The sequence below is a fragment of the Carassius gibelio genome, chromosome A7 (genome assembly GCF_023724105.1).
Source record: "Carassius gibelio isolate Cgi1373 ecotype wild population from Czech Republic chromosome A7, carGib1.2-hapl.c, whole genome shotgun sequence".
Classification (NCBI taxonomy): Eukaryota; Metazoa; Chordata; class Actinopteri; order Cypriniformes; family Cyprinidae; genus Carassius; species Carassius gibelio.
The window spans coordinates 26,066,617-26,089,145 of record NC_068377.1 but is presented as its reverse complement, the minus strand read 5'-3'; the positions used below and the strand labels follow the sequence as shown (position 1 = coordinate 26,089,145).

Here is a 22,529-nt window from a genome sequence, read left to right as displayed (position 1 = left end):
GATCGAAAGTTTGGGCACCCCTTGCAGAATCTGTGAAAATATGAGTAATTTTCAAAAAATAAGAGAGATCATACTAAATGCATGTAATTTTTTATTTAGTACTGTCCTGAGTAAGATATTATACATAAAATATTTAAACATTTATTCCACACTGACAAAAAAAATGCTGAAATTATTAAAATAACCCCACTCAAAAGTTTGGGAACTCTTGGTTCTTAGTACTGTGTGTGGTCACCTGATGATCCTCGGCTGTGTTTCTGTTTTGTGATGGTTGTGCATGAGTCCCTTGTTTGTTCTGAACAGTTAAACTGAGCAGCGTTCTTCAGAAAAATCTTTAAGGTCCTGCAGATTCTTCAGTTTTCCAGCATCTTTGCATATTTGAACCCTTTCAAGCAGTGACTTTATGATTTTGAGATGCACCTTATCACACTGAGGACATTTGAGGGACTCAAACTATTTAAACACAACTATTTAAAAAGATTCAAACATTCACTGATGCTCCAGAAGGAAACAAGATGCATTAAGAGCTGGGGGGTGAAAACTTTTGGAATTTGAAGATCAAGATAAATTGTACTTAATTTGTGTACCGGGAAACATACAAGTATCTTCTGTTGCTTACGAAGGGCAGAACTAAATGGAAAAAAATTATATTTCAACAAAATAAGACAAATTTGGCCATCCTCATCATGTTCAAAAGTTTTCACCCCCCAGCTCTTAATGCATCTTGTTTCCTTCTGGAGCATCAGTGAATGTTTGAATCTTTTTAAATAGTTGTGTTTGAGTCATTCAAATGTCCTCAGTGTGATAAGATGTTTCTCAAAATCATAAAGTCCCTGCTGGAAAGGGTTCAAATATGTAAAGATGTTGGAAAACTGAAGAATCTGCAGGACTTTAAAGATTTTTCTGAAGAACGCTGCTCAGTTTAACTGTTCAGAACAAACAAGGGACTCATGCTCAACCATCACAAAACAGAAAGACAGTCGAGGATCATCAGGTGACCACACACAGTACTAAGAACCAAGGGTTCCCAAACTTTTGTGTAGTGTTATTTTAATAATTCCAGCATTTTTTTTTTGTCTTGTGGAATAAATGTTAATATCTTTTATGCACAATATCTTACTCAGGACAGTACTAAATAAAAAATAACATGCATTTAGTATGATCTCTCTTATTTTTTGAAAATTACTCATATTTTCACAGATTCTGCAAGGGGTGGCCAAACTTTCGATCCCCACTGTATATATAATAATAATAATAATAATAATAATAATAATTATTATTATTATCATTAAATAGATTAAAAAAAAGACACTTTTATATATACAGTACATTTACATTTTTGTTGAAAATTAAATACTGGTATACAATATTAAATATTATTTTACAATAATATACTTTTACAATATTCCAATATATATATATATATATATATATATATATATATATATATATATATATATATATATATATATATATATATATATATATATATATATATAACATTAGATGGGATAATAATAATAAAGAAAAATGATGAACATTCAGAAACTAAATTTCTTATGAATCAATCACATTGCAGGTGTCTTAACAGTAAATACTGAACTTCATGGTTTCATAGTTTCAAAATGTTGCCTGTTCAATTGCAGGTGGATGATATCAGTGCTGCAATAGTTGATTTGAAGGAAAAGAAAATCAGACTGCTCTCCCCAGAGCCACGGATAGGAGCTCATGGCAAACCTGTGATGTTCCTCCACCCGAAAGACGGTGATGGGGTTCTTGTGGAGATAGAACAAGCCTAGCTATCACACATCAGATTATTTAGTAAAGAGTGACACTTTGATTAGGCTGTTCATTTGTGATCATTGCAAGAAAAAAAAATTAGACGATTCCACTGGTTCTGTTAATTTTTAACCTGTTATGGTGTACTTGCTATTATTGGCTTTTCTTTATTTTTTCTGAAGTAAAGATTTTCTTTAGTGACTTAATAAATAAAAAGGGACCCTTTGGTCCTTTAAAAGCTCACTCATGCAATATGTGAACAAATAGTGCAAAGCTTGTTAAATTTTCCTCTTTTTGTATTTATGTTTGTGGGGTAAACTAGATGTTTTTTTAATGATGATTACAACAATAGAAGACAAAATAAGTAAGTTTTAAATGCTATAATAAATGTCAGATAAGTTTTGCTATGTATGAATGTGAATTGAAATCCTTGCAAGCCTCTCATCTGGCTCTTTATGGAACAGACAGATTGAAGCTTTCTTTTTTTTTGGCTGACAACCATGTATTTGGGAGACAAGTTGGCTCATACTCATCTCTCCACTGTAGTCAACCCTCCACTAGATAGAAAGCTGTTTTTTTTTTTCTTCTAATGCCTTGAATCTGCCTTTTTTTTTTTAAAGAGCTAACTAGAGGAGTGATATTATGAACCAAAGTTTGTGCGCTTTCTCTGTGTTTTTTTCTCCAATGTACTGTTGGAATTTCCCAGCTGCAGCACCACAGAATAAAAAGCAGCTTTTGACATTTTGATTCATTCGGCAGTTCAGTTAATTCATTCACACTTTGCCTTTCAAAAAAAAGAAAAAAAAAAAAATATATATATATATATATAGCCTATATATATATATATATATATTTTTTTTGAATGAATTTCCAATTTGCCCATGCTAGATTTAAGCTTTTATGCACATCAGTGAAAAATAACTTATTAATACAGTAAATATTACATGTTGCTCTGAATCGAACATGTGGAAAATAAACATCAAAGAAATCTGAAGCTAGTTTAAATGTTTTTAGGGGAAAGGATATCTTCAAGAGAGCACGGGATATCACGCTTCCTAATGATATTCTGTAACGCTTGCCTGTCTTTTTGTAGACATAATGTGAAAACATCTGCCTGGATTAATCATGAGGCAAGAGTAGCTGCATAGTAATTGTTTTCAGTATCCCAAAGGCAGCTCATGATAATTACACATATTCAAACCACATGTCCAGTTTTATCTGGGGCATTGGAAGCTGTTTATTACCTTAGCCTCGAGAAATACATTTTCTCAAGTTGTCTGGGCCAACATCATCTACAAGAGAAGGGAATTAAGTATCCAATAGTTTCTAAGCTAATGTTTCAAGATTTTTTACTGGTCACATACACGATTCTACAGAGAATATATAACCAGCAGTGAGTAATGTAGTATTGATTTCATTGTCATATTATTATTTATTGTTTTATATGATAACATTAAGGCATTAGCTAATTGTTCTCATTTGCATGTATGATATGACATGAATTAACCTCGATGTACACCCAACAGCAACAGGAAAAACAGATTAAATGCTTCATGGAAACAGCGTAAATCTCTCTTATGTAATGTCATATGGAGAATCGGATCGTGTAGTGATGCATCATTTAGGAGAAATTATCCTTCAAAACAAGGCCAGAAAGAAATGACTTCGTGTAAATGACATCACTAGTCATCAAGGGTAGTGGAAAGTGAATTTGTATACATCCGTATGGATAACGTTATTAATTACTAGTAATGATTGATGACATATTAAAAAGGACAGTTATTTAAATTTAGATCGGCACGTGTTCAGTGCTAAGCTTTGCTAGTTTGCTGATGAATACTTGATTTAAAGTAAATAAAAATAATAGAATCATTTTAAGATCAATCTCCCAAACAATGAAAGCTTCTCTCTCTCTCTCTCTCTCTCTCTCTCTCTCTCTCTCGGGTGGGGTTTGTGGTGATTTAGCCCCGCGCTGCAGTGGAGCGCCCCCTGCTGTTCTCTACGTTTATCTTCAGGTTTCTGTTCTCTTCAGTCTCCGGGATGCGGTGTCGATACGCTTCCCACTCTCTATGCCTCTAAAACACAGGACGTCTATCTATGAACATCACAACATCAAAGGTTATGCAGGTAGGCTGGTTTTCTGTGTTATGTTTGCCCTTCTCTGATTTTTGACTGCGGCGTGTGGTTTCTGAATGAAGTGATGCGCTCGTGAAGGATACGGCAGGATTTCATCCTCTCAGTGCAACATCAAGCCCGCTGCTGCGAGCACGTATTCACGATGATAGCCGTTCTTCCAGAGTCGTCCTCCTTAACCGTCTTCCAGAAATGGAAAGCGTTGTTACAGTGAAAGAGATGGAAAATGCTCAAATCGAAGGCTCGTCGGTTTGTTTGTTTCTTTCATTTTTGTGTCCAACTCGTTTTCATTCGAGAGCTTCTTTGGTTGACTATTCACGTTCTTATTTAGGACCACAGCTGAAAAATAGGTTAAACGAAAACGTTTAAGTCATCAAAAAAGTTGGTGACAAATATGAAGCATTGTAAAATAGTCTCACTTAAGTTTTAGATTTCTACTATCTAGAGTAGCCTAGTTGACATTAAATATATATATATATAACATAAATGGTAGTTGTGTGTATATATATATATATATATATATATATATATATATATATATATATATACACAACTACCATTTATGTTTTTTAATTAGTTAAAATAAAAATTAGTTATTTTTTATGATTTTTTTATATTATATTTGTAAATAATAAATATTCAGATACTAGTGAAGTAGTACATAAATCAATAAATAAAGGTTACCCAAGATTAACAGTTTTCTTTATAAGCCTCTTAAGTAGATTTGGTCCTACAGTCTTCATCTTCACGTCAGATTTAGTTTTGTTTCCAATTACAAACGGACCTGCTCGGTCAGTAGCCAGTGAAGTCTGATTAATAAATCTGTTTGTAAAGGGAATTTTGCATTCTGTCCTGGTATAAATCTTCCTTTAGCAAATGACACATAAAGTCATGATTAGATGGTGAGATTCTAATTGTGGAATATAAACTTAATTATGTCCTGCCCTTCAGTTCTGCCTGATTTGTGGAGCTTATCATGATTGTGCTAAATCAAGCATCAAATTCAAGCCTCAAGCTGGAAATCAAGCATCATGCTGCTGCTGTAAAAGATGAGCTCCTTTTTGTCCAGAGAACAAAAGCCAGCCCACTCCCCTGAACCGATCAATGAAACCATTAGGGCTAGAAAATAATGTGCATATTCTAAAAATATGCTCATAAAGTGGTTAAACTTTTCATAAGAACAAAATGACAAACCGCTTCAAGCAATAAATAAACACTCATCATGCTATAAGTCTGCTCATCTTTGTGTGTATTGCTCAAAGTAGTTGATCTGAAATGAAACATAATATAGAGGAGTAGAGAGTGCTTATGAAGGTGCATAATTCCTGAGTGTGATCCCAGTTGGTGGTTCCGTCTCCACAACAGTCTCCTGCAGCTCTCTTGTCCAGGCAACCTGCTCTTACACACACTCTTACACACACACACACACACACACACACGCACACACACACACACACACACACACTGCCCCGCCCCTCCTTTCAGATCCCTTATAGTTACGGTTCCATGCTGAAGGACAAACACTGTTTGTAGAAGCTTGTTCAGATTATATTTTTGCATCAGTAGGACATTTATAAATTTATCTCTTGTGGAAATTGAATGGAAACATAAATGGACAGAAAAGCCTTGGCGAGGTTAATCACTTTTGTGTGATTTTAGTAAAGGAGTATTTAGACTGTTCTTCCCCAGCCAAACTATATCGATAATCACATAAAAATATAATTAAATGTAGTTTTGCTGCATTTTTCAGGGATAATGATAGAAACTGTTTTGAAGGAAAAATACAGTTGTGCAGCAGTGGTGAGATGTAGAAGGTGTGGGCAGGCCTTTGTTATGGTGTTACTAATGTGGGTGTAAGTGGTTTTGGCCCAAAGCTGCTGTCTGGTTGAGCACTCGCTCTGATATATGTGATCCTGTGTGTGTGTGTGTGTGTCTTTGTGTGATAACCTCTGGCAATGTGCCCGAGAAGAGGAGGTCAAGGGTCAGAGAGGCATGTTCTCACTCAGTTCAATTTAAAATCTACTGCTCACTATACATATATATATGTGTGTGTGTGTGTGTGTGGTGATGTGCAGTTAGCCAGACATATTCACAGAAAAAGGCCAGAAAAGCGCATAAAGGATACATACATGTAATCCAGTTTATATGCACCTACATTATATGCACCTACATACAAGTTTGGGGTCGTTAAGATGTTTACATTTTTTTTTGAAAGAAGTCTCTTATTGCTAACCAAGGGTGCATTTATTTTAAACACAGGAAAACAGCACTATTGTGAAATGCTCTTATAATTTAAAACAATTATTTTCTTTTTTATATATATATTTTGAAATGTTATTTACTCTTATCATGGCAAGGATGAATTCTCAGCAATTCTCAACTTCGGTCTTCAGTGTCACATGATCCTTCAGAAATCATTCTAACAGCTGAAACTGTGATACATTTCAGGATTTATTGATTAATACAAAGTTTTAAAAAAAGCAACCTCTGAAATTGATTTTTTGTAACAATTATCTATCACTGATGAACCAATGAACTGATTTAGAAACTTATATAGTAAATATAATTAATACTATAAAACATTTTTTAAAATAATTTTCAATAAAAAATATTATGTATATTTCACTGCCCACAGATGGAAATTTGGCTTTTATTGAACTTTTAGCATGCTCTATAGGACTTACTAAAAAAATAAAAAAAATCTTGCCCGTGTGGTGGTGACCTTAGCATAGTGCACAAATTTGGTATATCATACACCACGGATGGAAAATGAGAGTTTGCCAGTGGCTCTGACTTCAGCATTATATAAATATCATGTTGAAGAACATTTGATTTCAAGAAGTGTTTCACCCACACAGTTATACTTTTGTTAATGATCTTAGTTATCTGGCCAGGATATGTGGGATGGGATCATTAGCAGAATTTGCATTTGTAAGTCTTTTACTTCATCATTTACTCCATGGATCAGAAGCTGTGTTTTCATGAGGCTTCATCTTAAGGTTTTGTAAGATATCGAGTTGCTTGGGCTCTGGATAAATATGAAAGTGTATTGCGATATATGATTTTAAGAAATAAAGATGATTTCCATAAGAATCTCTATAAGTCAAAATATACTTGCTTTAATATGTTCACACTAAAGAAAGGCTTGATTTTGGGGTGTTTTTATTTTATTTTATTTTTTAGAAATTTCGTCTCCTATCAGCTCTTACACTGCACAGCTCAGTGAGATCAAACAGAGGTGCCTTATTGGACACAGTCCCTGTAATGCATTGCTTATGTGTCTTTTGACTGGAAAATGATTAATATTGATGTTTATAGGAAAGCTCAGTGACTCTGATTATATGAATGAATTGTCTGCTCCTTTGGGGTTTACTTTAGAAATAATCAAGAAGCCAAGCATGGTGACTTGTTAGATTTTTTAAAAGCGCATGCAAGCGTCTGATATGCATAATAAATGAAAGCCTCCTTTATCATCTTTCTTTTTTGTATATAAATAGACAGTTGCATTATTTTTTGTAAGCGGTTCTCCTTGAGATCGCATGCTTTTATCCATTTGGTGCTTTCATCCTCTTAGTTATTATATAAAAAGAAAATATTGTGAGCTCAGGTGCAATGTAAGAAAGGTCTGCAGCCATTTTTTCACTCGTTGGCTGAAGTTTATCTGACTCAAGATTATGAAATTGTTTTTCTTGATCTTTTCGTTCATTACTAAGTCTGCACGTTCTTTGGAAAGCTAATTATTTCACGTCTCTGGCTATGTGTATCCTACCTTCATAGCTGATGTAATATCTGTCATATTGCTCTAAACACGCTCTTGCCTCATGGCAAAGAACTCTCTGAGGATCTTAAAAAAAGAGCTGCTGCTCTACATAAAGATGGCGTAGGGCCGTAGGCTATAAGAAGATCGCCAAAGAATATTTGTACTGGTGACTCACTGGTTGGTGAATCACTTTGCTGTATATTACTGGATTGAATTACTGCCGTTTTTCTCACACCTGCTTAGTTTTCCATGCGTCTCTATATTTGATCGGTAGCAAGGTCGTTCCTGTTAGATTTAGTCAAGTCAGTTTTATTTGTGTAGTGCACGTTTTATTTGTGTAGTCTTTTTCAGTCCAGGGACCCCCGAGTGGATAAAGAGATACAAGTGTAAGACTGAGTTTTGTCTTAAAATTGCCATGATATGAAAAGGCATCTGTTTTCTAAATGCATCTTAATTATATAAATGTGAGCAATTCAATAATTTGAAAACAAACAAACATTTCAAAATATCATAGCTCAGTCTTTTTATGAATCAACTGATGTATATCGGACTTCTTCAATCATTTAGTCTGCATAAACCCTTGCCCTTTCTTAAAGTCGACTGCAAGCTCAAAATCAGATTTGCCTTCTTCCAATCAGCAACCAATGAACAGAACAAAGAACCCACCCTACATTTTTCACTTGGATGTTTCTCACAATAAGGAAGAAAAGGTCAGCCACTACTTCAGTTTCATTGTGAATTTAAGCCTTGCCAATAATAACTTGCCTTTTAACCAACACTCACGGTACTTAGTGTCTCAGAAAGTCACTTTAATAAACTAGGAGAAAGAACAGAGGTCCACATGAAAGAATACACCATCCAGACCAGAAAGAGAGTAGAATGAAAGCGGGAGTATATATACACTGGTAAAGGCACTAAACAGAAACAGCCGAAAAGGAATAATTAACTAATAAGTTCCGAGGACACTAACAAGGAACTCAGACAAGCAAACAGGAACAGAGACAGCTAAAGAAAACAGAATATACATGTGACAATAACATTCGTGTAGTGCCATATTAATGAATTTATATACTTTTGTTATGATGGTGACATGAAAAATTCAATAAAGTAAGAATTTTTACAGTATCTGTATTGAATCATTTGTCATTTGTGGAAGGACAGTCAAATATGTGCACATTTTACAATATTTGTAGTCATTTTAATGTCTTTCATTTGAAGCATTTAGCAGAACATTAGCTCTGTAAATGTATCCTCAGTTGTTGTTAAAGGGTTAGTTCACCGAAAAATGAAATTATGTCATTAATGACTCATGCTCATGTCGTTCCAAACATGTAAGACCTCCTTTTATCACAGTGTAAGATATTTTAGATTTAGTCCGAGAGCTCTCAGTCCCTCCATTGAAACTGTGTGAACAGTATACTGTCCATGTCCAGAAAGGTAAGAAAAACATCATCAAAGTAGTCCATGTGACATCAGAGGGTCAGTTAGAATTTGTTTTAGCATCGAAAATACATTTCAGCCCAAAAATAACAAAAATTACGAATTTATTCAGACCCCTTCCGGGTCTATTGTGAGCACATTAACGACGCTGCTGACGTGTTTTCTGGTGCGCCCAATAACAAAGTAATTGAACTAACCCTTTAACTTACTGCATTTTTGCAGTGGACCCCCTTTTAAAGACTCCTGGTACATTACATATTTTGTCTCAAAACAGCTTGGGAAAAATCCTTTAGTGGAACCAAACATCTGGAATTGCAGTACCCCTCTGGCTGGCATATATTTCTTTTAATGTCCATTTCTAAATAATACTTCTAGGTACTTTCTTGTAGTATTGATCGACCCCTTTTGCATATATTTTGCTACAATCACTTTTAGTCACCTGTATCTCTCCAGGGATGAGAGATGAGGGCTGAAAATGTCTTTTGGAGTGTATTAGTATGTATAACTGAAAAAGGCATCCAAACAGGAGGACAACTCAGCTTTCAGCTATTCATATACCGAGTGCTCACTCATCGACAGAATAAATGCATGTAGCTGTAGTCCGATCGAAGATTTATATTTATGTGCCTTACTTCCCGCCTACTTTAAGAGTAGCATCGACAGATTGTCCTTGGAGTCATTTCCAGCTTGAGGAGTGGCAAAGTCTTGCCTATAAAACACAGCGAGGGAAAGTAATGTATCCAGACCAAATATAGCGCTGTGAATGGATGATACATCTTTTCTCCTTTAGCTGCCGCACAGTTAGCCTCGTGCCATTTCAGATTCATGTACATTAGCATTTAAATGAGCTAACTTGATTTTACCCAGTTCAGGCTCCATTCTCTCCTTCTGAATGAGTCTACACTCACTGAACCGAATGGAATGAGATCAGACGATCAATTCACTCTTGCTCTCATTCTTTAATAACGTGGAGTATTCACTAACTAATGGGACCACAGGTGAAGAGCGAACAAATCTTCCTGTTCCAATGAGGGGTTTCATCCAGAACTAGCCGGAAAGACCACAATCAGGTCCCATTAGTATTCTTACAACGTGGATTGATTTACTGTATCTGGAAAGACCATGATTGGTTTTGGAATGAAGTTTGTTTTTAGCAAATGAACACAACAGAAAAGTTCATATAAATGGCTAATTGTAGATTGTGTTTGCATTCAAACCAGAGTATTCATATTTATGATTTAAGTTTATTTTTAGGTTGTCTTGTCAGTTAAGATTCATTTTCATTAATTTTCTCTCCACCATTGCTAGTTTTAGTTCTAGATTAATTTCCTTTCGTTTTTATTTTAATTTTAGGACTGACAAAGTCTCATAAAAATGCCACTAGATAGCAATAACGTTTAATGCTGGCAGGTTGGGTTATTAAAGTCTCAGGTTTTATAATATAACACAAATCTACAACTGAAATTAATTTGGGACCAATTTTATTTTATTTTAGTTCATTTTTAAGTAATGAAAGCGTTTATTATTTAGATGAATTTAAAATAATAGTTTATGTTTACTGGTTTATGATGGTTTATGAATTATGAAAATTTTTAAGAAAAAAAGCATGAATTACACATGAAATGTGAATCTTTGGCACTTTATTGCTACATTCAGATACCTTCCTTCTTTGTCGGGTTGTGAAAACATATGAGAATGTGAGAGACATTAAATTGCCAAAAGGTCATTTTTATTCTGACTTATTCCAAAGTCATCTGAACAGTGCATTTTTGGACTTGTTAGGAAGAACTTTCCAGGAGGACATTAAGGCAGTGTAAGTCTATGGATCCATCCGAAAATGAACACACTATTGATTGCTGGGATGGCAGTTAGTGGCAGGTAATGATCATTGGTGAATGTGGGCTGACTCAACCCATTCGATTGTACAATTTTCCATTCAACTTGCTTTGTGTTGATGGCTAGATTATATAACATAAACACCCAAATAATCCTCCAGGTAAGGAAAAACCAGCATCGGCAGCTACTGTGAAGCAGTTACCTTGTCAGAAGCTTTTCATAGTGAATGTGTGTATGCGTGTGAGTGTGTAAGTCAAGATCTCTAGATGGTTTGCAGGTGTTATGTTTTGGTGATCTGCTGTTTTTCCCTCACTGTGCTTCGGTTATATCATTATTAGCACTTAAGTGTATTCAGTGGGCCTGGCCATTAGCTAGCCTGTTACTCTGAGAGATTGAATTCTGTTAGCATTTAGATAAGGCTGTGATCATTTCAGACGGCCTCAACATACTACTGAGCATGTGCGGCTGCTGCCAGCACTTAGAGTATATAGACATTTAGACCTGCAAAAATGGGTGTGCAATTGTGGTATGAAATGAAGACTTAAGATATTTATTTATTATAGTTTATTATACTACTCGATTATTCTGTCAAAATTGATGTAAATAGCTGTATGTAGCATTAAACACTCATTTTCTATTCATTTCATGCATTAATCATTGTGAAACCCTTTCAAATAAGTCATGCATCTTAAAGAAAGATTTAGACAGTCATGATTGATGTTACTATTACACTCGTGTTGCACAAAGTCTGCCTATTTGCCACCGTGCATGAATGTTCTCTGTTTTTCTAATTTAATGAGTTGTTGTTGTCATTTCATGTGAAAGGGATACAGTAGTTCACACACAAAAAATGCTAATTCTGTCATTATTTACTCACCCTCATGTCACTCAAAACCTGTATGGCTTTTTTTCGTCTTCTGTAGAACATAAAAGAAGATACTTTGAACATACTATTGAATCCTTGTTCACCAAAACGGTATATTCAACATTCTTAGCAGAATCTGTACGACAATATATACTATTATAAAATATTAAAATTCAATAGTCTGTTCATTATCCCTTAACTCATAAACACAGTGTAAGCTTCTACAAACTGATCCGGTTTATGACAAGTTTCAAACAGCGTAGCTAAGAGCTTGAATCCTTAAAGAACCCTAAATTTTTAGTGAAAGAGAAAGAAGAAGAGAGTATGCGAGAATAAGAAGAATGATTGTTTTAAAATGTAGCCTTTGGGTATCACAACTCGCATGTAGCAGCTGGTGTGTGTGTGGGTTAAAGGGTAATTGATTTGATTCAAGAAGGGTGTGTGTGGGTCAGCTTTTACCTGCATTCTGGGAACCAGCCAAGAGGAAAATGGTTTGATATACATATTAAACTTAAATGTTGGTGTTACTGAAGTCAGTCATATTATTATTATCATTCAATTTTTCTACAGCAACTACTTCACTATTCAATGTTATGAGGTGTCTTATCAGATCATGAGACATTTTCTGACTATTTCAGCTATAAAAAAAATATGTTGCCCATAAACAGCCATTGATTTTGCTGTTAATTTCAGGGTCTGGTTTTCAACTAACACATGAAAAAATACTCTTAAATGAGCTGGTAGAAAAGTATGTGATATTTCAGAGAATGAGAGAATATGAGAGATAATGTATATTTGTTTTTAAATCATCTCATGACATTTAGAGGGCATCATTTTGTCTTGATTATCTGCTCAGTTATCAAACACATTAGTCTAGAGTTAAGGACGTTTAGTTATAATATGAGAGCAGACATTTTCTGTCATTTTCTGAGTTTCTTTTAAAGTTTTTCTGATACATTTGGATTCTTTCGATTCTTCTGGAATCGGTGCCGGAGGATAACAATGAGCTGTTTTGGGCTCATATCATTAAATGGAGAGACGATGTGAAGATGGTAACACCAAAGAGATTTTGGAGAGTTAGTCAACTGTGGAAAGCTAAATCCTTTTTTGATATTCTGACATTAGCTCAAGAATGAGGCGCACACTCTCTCAGCTTGACAGATCATGGATGATCTTTACTGTGGAGATGGAGCTGTCATTTATTCAGAGAAAGTGTGGATCTGAGGGGTTGCTCTCACTAATGGACCCCAAAATGGGTTTATTGTAGTTGCACGAAATTATCTAAAGTGGGGGATCCAAACTCATCCTTAATGGGAAAAACTGGGGACAGATTCACCCTCACACACATTCATTGGAGGACAGCAGGAGTTTGAGATACTTTTCTGTCAATAACTCTTACAAGCACATAGCATCTTTACTGTGAGGCCTGTCTTTGAACAGACACCATGCATCATTAATACCTGCCATATATTTGATGCTTTAAAGCTTTTGGGAATAAATGAATAGCAATTGCAATGCCTGCTGGCAGGTCTGTGTCTACTGTGTAGATTAATTGCTTTAACAACTCACGTGCTGCTCTGCAGAAAGGTTTCGGGCATCAATTCCTACTTTCCAGCTTTGCAATAAAAGCTTGAATGAAGCACGTGTTAATAGATGAAGCACAGAGGGTTTAGTTATAGTTTTGTTCTGCCATTGGCAACTTTGCTGGCTGAAGTAGGACAATAATAGTAGCCATTTTAAAGTTAACAGATAATGACTTTGAAATCATTACCAAAGTTCTTGTGTCAGCACTCACACGGGACTGTATAGCCTATTAGTCACCCTTGGTTTATCTCTAATCGAAGTCAGACTTTTTTAGAATTTGGGTTTAATTTCAAGACACATGTAATGTTATATATGAAGACTTCAGAATTGAGTCAGTCTGACGTTTTTATGAGATGTTTTCTTTTAAAATAGCACTTTATTATTATTATTTTTAAAATTCTATGTTTAGGTTCACTAATTTTACTTTAATGGCAAAGAAAAGTTTATTAGTTAGTCATGAGATGCCTTATTTTGAAAAATATTCAATTTTATTTTCATAGAAGCTTGATAAAAATGCTAATGTAAAAGAACAATCTCAGATGGACTTTGCATCTAAAGTCTACATACAGTATCCTGTATATAAAATGCAAAGTAACTGAAATTTTTAAGGTCCAAAAAGGTAGTAAGGAAATGAATAACATAGTTCATGTGCCATCAGTGATTCAACCGTAATGTTATGAAGCTATATGAATACTTTTTGTGTGCAAAGGAAACAAAAATATTGTTGATGTAGAACACACATGCGCTGTTCCTTGTTTACAAAGAAGAGGAATGCACACGCAATCATCGTGGTGCTCCCATAAGTGGCAGAAGAAGAAATTGTTGAATAAAAATGTTATTTTAGTTTTCTTTGCTCACAGAATATTTTCATAGTTTCATAACATTACTGTTGAACCACTGATGGCACATGGACTATCTTAAAAACGTCCTTTACTACCTTTGTGGTCCATAAAACGTTTCAGTTGCATTGCTGTGTATGCTTGAAAGCTCTCGGATTTCATCAGAAATATCTTAACTTGTGTTCTGAAGATGAAGTCTTGAGGGTCTGGAACGGCATGAGGGTGAGTGACAGAATTTTCATTTTTGGGTGAACTATCCCATTAATAGACCATTACCTGATTCTCTCAGATCCTGGAAGTAGAAGGTTGTTACAGGTCAGTGCAGATATCTTCACCCATTGTCTGTGTTTATTATGCTCTTTTGTATTTACTCTGCACAGAGTCTTAGTGGTAGATAAACCTATACATCTGCAGCATAGAGAACAGCTTGCTCTAGCAAACAAGGGCACATTGGCACAGTTGCCTGTAAACTTCTATAGGGGTTGATAGTCTGTAAATGGCATGGGCTGTGGTTGCTGGGATGTCAGCATGTCTGGTAGACTATAGCCAGCGCTCATACTTCAGAACAAAGAGAGGGAAATGTGCATTTGAATAACAGAGAAATAGGAGGCAGAGAGAAAGTCTGAGAGAGAAAGAGTTTGTACAAAAGGGTCAATGTGATATAGAGGTAGAGGGAAATGACCTGGGTTAAGATCATTCATCCAGGTCCTTCCCTTTAGCCTCTGGCAGCAGAGGTCTGATTGCTCACCACTACAGCAGACATCATATTCCTTTTCTGAAACTGAAGTTAATAATTACTGAAGTTGCTTTTATCGCAAAGGAATAGTTAATCAAAGAAGGAAAATTCTGTCATCATTTATTCACTCTTATGTCATTCCCAAACTCATTTGCTGTTCTTTTTAACAGTGTTGTCCCAAAAGTAGAATTTAAGGCTCTAGTTTACACACCTTTGGTTTATTGTGAACAAGAACATTTTTTAAACTTTTTAAATGTTCTATAACTTCTAATGCCAAATGATAGTAGAAAACCGGCAGATTTTTTAAACACTACCTTCTTTGTGTAGTATTAAAAAAACAACAACACTGAAAGCACCCTAAATATTCTGCATTTATACCAGTGAGGTGTAAAATTTAACGCAGTGTAAAGTTTAGTGTGTTACATGACACTAGTCACATGTTGTATATGTGGGATCTCCAATGAATTCTGTTCCTGTGATCTGAAGGTGTTTCAGCACCACAGACAGCGGCAAATCCTCACGTTGTGTTCCAGAGGCGGAGTTTGTGAACGCTCTCCCTTACATTCCTGTATAATCATCACATTAATCCAAACAAGGTTTAGTAGGTCTCTTAAGTTCAGCGGAATTCATCTGGTGCTTTAGGAAGATATCTGACGACACTGATAACTGTTTTCTCTTTCCTGTTATGCACCTATTCATTTTTCTTCTTTAGCATGCAATGCAAAGAGAGCTTTACACCAGTTTTTTGATAGACAGTCTACTGTGAATAAAGCAATCTCTTATTAAGGAAACTGTAACAGCAGGGTTTGAAATGAACAGGAAGACAAACAAGAAGAACAAAGATCGTGAAGTCTGTCAGTACTGGGAAAAGTATTTTCCACTAGGTAAAATATGACACTTGAGTTTGATGAACAGATGACAAATAGCTTGCAATAAAGCTATGTATATGAATGCAACAAAGCATCACTGTTAATTTCTGAAGGCTGCATGGTATAAAATAAACCTTGTAATGCTTATATTGTGATAAAAGTTGTGTCTATTGTCTGGATTCACTACTAGCCCTTGTCAGGGAGCACAGCTTGTTTTCCTCCTCTCCTTGAAAACCTTCTCCCTTGGGAGCCTGAGTCAGACAGTAGTCACTCTTCACTCTTTAAGTGTAGCCCTCTTTTGATGACATAAATAGGCTGTGTTTACCTCCATCTGCAGCACTGAGTTGATGCACAGTGATCCATGGTGCTAGCTGTTAAATTTGAATTAGCTTGATGAATTTCGAATTGTTTGAAAGGATTTCATAGAGCTTCACTGTCAAAAGTGTTAACAGTTAACAGGATCTATTTCTACCTCATTTGACTTTTAAAAATGGAATTTGTTGGTGTTATAATCAGATTGATTCAGTTGTATTAAATGATATTTGCTGTCATGGTTCATGTGAGCATCTTCATTTTAAAGCTTCAGTTAATTTATTATTATTATTTATTATTATCATCCTAAATAATATAAATAATCCTAAAAATGTATCATTTTCTACAAAAATATTAAGCGTTTAGAAGCAATAAAACATTTTTTTTAAATCACCAAATCAGCATATTAGAATGATTTCTGAAGGATCATGATGCATTGAAGACTGTATTAATATGTGATCACTGTATTAATATTCCACAATATAATACGTTTTACTGTATTTTTGCCTACCCCAAAGATTTGAATGGTAATCTGGATTGTATTTTTGTCATAAATGTATTATAAATGTTGTTCATATATTTTCAAGACTTCTTCATCCAATGTGAGAACTTTGAGTGAGGAACAGACCAAAATTTTTTTATTTACTGAAAGTATTTACATCTGCTCCAGAACAAATCTTTTTTCTTTTTCTTTTTTTGAGTTATCTTTATAATGAACCAGTTGAAAAAAAATGGATGGACTATCCCTTTAACTCAAAAAAAAAGCACAGAGAGCATTGGTGTTGTCAAGAAAGGCGTCCCGCTTTTGCTATTTTCAATACCAGCACTGGGCTATTAGGGCTTTTTGGACAGAACCAGACATTCTGGTGTCTTGACAAGGAACCATTTCCCCCCATATAATCAAAGGCCTGTGATAGATGGATGGCAAGAGCATCTCTCAGCTCACCTATCCTGTCCACCTCCTCCTCCTTTTCATCCTCCTCATGGTCTTTCACAGGCCGCCTCCTCGATGGAGCATTATGGAGAAACCAGTGGCTACATTTGGTCCTACTATGTTCATAATAGAGAAAGGGCAGTGAGTAGCAGGTCTGCAGGGGTGGAGAGGGGATTTTAGCCACACTGCTCTGTCGGCATCCAGTGCGGTCACTGCCATTTGACAGGATTTGGCTGGAAAATTAGACGCTGCTTCCACCCCAGATGGCAGCTTTTATCAAAATGGCTTTGAGGGTAGAGCTCTCCGAGAGAGAGAGAAAAAATAGTCTGACGGAAGTCTATGAAAAAGACTGTGAATTTTAAAGGGAGACTTCACACAAAAGTGAACATTTTTAATTCTTCATTTGCTCATATCATTCATTTTTATTCTAAACCTACTTGTGTAGTGATTAGAAATCATATTTTAACATCAACAGTATATCATATATAAATGCTTTTGTGGTCTAACATATTGAACATTTATTTGACACTGAGATTTATATTTGACAGCAATAATGTTACAACTGTTTTTTTACTTTATGCATCAACGAGTCCTGAATTTTGCCATTTTTAAAAATGTTATAATATATATATATATATATATATATATATATATATATATATATATATATATATATATATATATATATATATATATATATATATATATATATATATATATATATATATATATTAGTAATAATAATAATAGATAATAATAGTAGTAGTAGTGTTAATAACAGTAGATTTTTCTGTATTTTCATCCAAATAAATAAATTAATATAAGTGCAATAGTCTTGCAATAGTTCAAAAACATTTTTAAAAAATCTATATACAATATTGATCTTTTTATTTTCTGTATTTTAAAAGCATATATTTATTATGTAATATTGCATATTATACAGCTGTGCTTTCTTTCATTGTATGGAAGTGAGCAGCATTAACAGTCTGCAAAAGGAAATGTTGTGTTCCTTTTGTGTTCCTCAGAAGCAAGAACAGGTTTTGAAAAACATGAGGGTGAATAAATAATGACAGAACTTTCATTTTCGGATGAAGTGTTCCTTCAAAATGCAGAGAAAGAGAGCACATATTTCCTCTCTTCCGCTCCATCTTTCCATCTGTCCATAGAGCTGAATCCTCTTACTCGACTTACGACTGTGGATTTACCAAATGCTGTCAAACTGCATTTGAAAGAGCAGCATCTGCCAGCAAGATGTCAAAAAGATGTGCAACTGTGCAAACAACATCCTCGTCATTCATTTTTCCTATTTCCCTGAACAGTTGATGCTATATTAATCATTAGTCATAAGCCTTAAAACCTTTATTTACTTGGGAGATCTCTCCCGGTGAAATAAAGATGTTCTCATCTTTCTCAGTCGATTATAGCTGATATTGCTGAGATTTCTTTCCACATCGTGTTCAGGGCAGGTGCAGAAAATAGGGTGTGATGGTGTCACTTCACGTCAGATTTGATTTTCGCTTGTCTTGGCCTGTCTGGAAGACACATGTCCCTTAGGAAATTGGACAAATTTATAGGACACTTCTACAATCAGGTGTACAAATTGCTGCCAAAGTCACCCAAGTCTGTGGGGGACATGTGCAGTGTTGTTATCAGTCTCGTCTAATGGCAAACATCTGCTCGTGTAGAAGCACCCACAAAGGAGAACAAGTGACACTGTCAGGAGGAGAGGAAAGGATGGAGAGACTGCTCTGCATCATTTGTCTCAGCTGGGACGTCCCTGTTTCTCCTCCTCCCTCCTTAAGACTGTGCAGCACTGTTGATTGAATCAGTCTCTTTGTGAGCTGGTGCTCAGTAATCATGGCACGCAAATCAACTCTCGGCTCCAAACAGAGTCAAAGTGTTAGACGTGCCGAAGGAAACTAACTTCCTGTTTTTCTTCACATGCTAGATGCCATAGACATATGTCAGTCAAACTCACAGTGTCAATCAAACTTGTCTTTCATCTCTCATGATGAGGCTTAACTAAAAATCAAAGATGAGCCTACTAGCAGATTGCAGTTGATTGGATATGTCTAAGTGTTGTAGTTTTTCTTTGTAACAACTGAACAACTGAAGTTGGGGATCTCCAATTAGACAATATTAATCATATATTTTATCAAGATTCTTTAGCAGGTGAGGACAGATTGGAGTATGCTGTCGTGATGTTCTTATTCATGTTTTTCTCTTCTAGTTTGGTTCCTGAGAGATCTCCTTCACCACACAACTGTCGGTAAGTGTCTCTGCACAAACAGCAATCACACCAGATGGAGGTCTCCCTTGTTTTGTGCGTCATATCCAGGCCTAAACTGTTTTTAGCATTTCCTGCGCTGATTTTGGAATGATTTTCAGAGGGATAAATGTTGCTCTTGCTTATACTATCAGAAAAGGTTTATGGTATATATTTATGTTTTTGAAAGATGTCTTATGGTCCTCAAGTAGTTATGTATTTATTTGGTCAAAAATACAGTAGAAATGTTAATATTGTAAAAATATTATAACGGCTAAAATAGCTGTTAGAACACCATTTACAAAGCTAAAGAAAAGCATCTACTTTAAAGGGAAATATTTTGTAAGATTATAAATATTTTTACTTGTGATACTGTCACTTTTGATCAATTTATTGCATCCTTGTTGAATAAAAATATGCATCTCTGTAAATGGAATTTCTATGAATTTCTTTGAATTCTTCTTCCATAAATTGCAATTCTGCCGTTTGTTAGCTACCTCAATTTAAAGCTGCTGAATTGACCCTTCACAAAGACCCCCCCCCCCCCCCCAGTTACTGTTGCTACGTCAGACAAGCCATGGTGCTCTCACGCCACAAATCATGCTCTCACACAGTGAAAAAAATTTTGAAGAGCAAAGGGGACACTGCCAACACGGCTAGAGACAACACAGAGCTGGTTACTTTTGGTAATACGCAATATGAAAGTCTCAGTTTTTTAAGAAATTCAAACAATAAACACCATTTTATGGCTCTTTGATGTGATTTGACAGATAGCTGTAGGGCCTCAGTTCAAGTGGCACATGAACCAATCATCTCTTTCTCTTTACTTTCTCGAAATATGCATGAATGAACATCAGAAGGTATCTTGTTTCAAGTGTGAAAGATGTTAAAAACACACTATTTTGCTATGTTAATATACCTTCCTGCCTAATTTGTTTGTCAGACAAAATAGCAGTTTATGATTGGTCGGATCGCCTGTCAGTCAAAGTCCTGGGAAATGGTCAATTGTAACTTAAAAAACATACTCAGTTTAATTCTGAGTAGCATACATTCCTGGATAACACGATTTTATGTATTTAACAGCTTTCTGTATTCATGACAAAAGTGTCCAACAGCTCGTCATTTAAAAGTGACATGCCTGGCCTTGTGCCATATAATGTGTGTGGATGCAATAAGAGCTGTGGGGGAGGAGTGGCATGCTAATGCTAATCTATGCTCAGAGGGACTGTGTTAGTGGTGGGGCAAGCTGGAGGGGTGCAGTTTCATGGGAAATGTCTTTGAAGATGTGAAGGGGTGGAGGAAGGATCCCAGAGCGACACGGCTGCCCAAACACCTCACTCCTCATCATGTATTCATCATCTTTACTTACACAAATATTTCATGAGATTTTGTGCAGAAAATACATTCTTATAAGCATGGTGGGTTCCTTTGAAGGGCAGGAAGGTAGAGATGGAGACCTGGGTTTACTCGAGGCAGACTGAACCTTCTGTTGTGTCTCTTCTGCTGTGTCAGCTGTCTTTTCTTCTTATTCTTGAAGGCTCTATCTTAATTTCTGAGCAAAGAAAAATCAAAGTCTTGTTGGATTGGATGGGGAGGGGCGCAGCGACATGCGTTTAGAAAGAAATGGGACATGAATTTTAATTAAGGCAACAATTCATTGCAATGTTATTGTAGTTATGGGAGATTTTAGCATAGACTATATTATTTATTGATGTATTTAGTATAAATATGTTTTGTAAGTTTTGTAACAAAATATTGATGCCTGTTAGAGGGAAGCCACAAAAAAAACATTGTGTTGATTATGGTTCCAACATCTCATCCATTTGAAGTCTCAAAAACCTAAAATATACATCTCAGTGAAGTTCCTGGATAATTTTAATAGGGAATGAAATAAATTAAGCAGGAAGGGTCTCAGTAACAGTTGTGAACTTTTCCTCTGAGTCTGATTCAAACCATTTGCGACTGCTTTGTGAATCTTTCAGACGGACTAATTAAAATGAGCCATCTCATAAGAGTCATTTTTGGAATTGGACATCACTGGTGTGCACTCAGATGATTTGCTGATATTTAATGAAAGCACATTTGGACACTGACAAGTTTTTCAGAATTAGTTTTTTTTTTCAGTTAGAACAGTAAGATGTGCCTGTTACTTCTCACAAGGGCCACATTGCAAGCCAAAATCAAATCATGCATCCTTGTTTCTCTCATACTGCAAGTCCTTATGACATTGTACGTACCCTAAATTGTTATTGGTTCTTGTTGATTGTAAATTAGTGTTATTTGTTTTGCAGAACACTGATTCTGTTGCTCTCTGCTGTGTTTCTCTGGCCTTGTGCTTCATTCAGAGCACAGCATCAGTGGGTGGGGAAATGTAGCATTCGATGAAATGTGCTACTGCCCTGGTCTTACAAATCAAGCAATAATGGAAGCATTTGCATACAGATGGAGACAAAAATGCAAAACATGCTGGTGTTTCCTGCTGTGCTGCATCGTGCCCTTTCTAGCATATATATATATATTTTTTTTTTTTTTTGATGGACGGAAATTGGAAATGGAGACATGCAGGGTACTCTGGAAAGGAAAACTGTCTAATGAAATGGTTTTGTGTACTTAAGTTCTGTTTCCTTTTTCTTCACCAGGTAATTGTTCTTAGGTGTGTCTTGTTTAGTCATGTGGAGTCAAGTTCTCCTGGGAAGCTGTGAGTTTGGAAATCATAATAAAGACACGATGTGCATTCAAGTTATTTTGATTTGGAATAGAATTGGACAATTTCATGTTTTTCTCTCACTTTTTCACTTACCGGCAAAGATAGGAAGCTTTTTTAGCACTGATGCCAAATAATGAAGAGCAAATGATGTGCTCTGTGTGTTTTATCATTCTCAAGCTGCCACAGAGGATGAAGGAGGAAATGTTGTTTAGTATTTTCTGGCAAGCTTTATTGCTATTTGCTTCAGCTCCTTGGTTACAGCTGTAAGTCAGACAAGCTTCACAGAACCTCCCATTGGAATGTAGAAGCTATCTTGTTTTCTGAAAAATGTGCTCATCTCTTATAAAGTTGTAAAATATGATTAGATATCGTTCCTATGTGGCCTGAATAAATGTAAACATTGCAGAGCTTTTTATTTGCCATTATAAAGGAAACGTTGAAATACACAGTAACTTGATGGAAGAACTGA

General features: G+C 35.5%; 1 protein-coding gene across 5 annotated transcripts in view; it reads left to right on the top strand.

Moving 5' to 3' along the window:
- The first annotated feature begins 3,771 nt into the window (after window positions 1–3,771).
- Window positions 3,772–22,529, top strand: part of LOC128016961 (amyloid-beta A4 precursor protein-binding family A member 2-like) — a 67,613-nt gene continuing 48,855 nt past the window's right edge. For 4 of the 5 annotated variants that reach the window (XM_052601966.1, XM_052601964.1, XM_052601961.1 and 1 more), the window contains exons 1-2: window positions 3,772–3,906; window positions 19,318–19,356. The gene's annotated coding sequence lies outside the window, so the exon portion shown is untranslated. The remainder of the gene's footprint in view (window positions 3,907–19,317; window positions 19,357–22,529) is intronic. The other variant, XM_052601963.1, reaches the window with a different exon arrangement.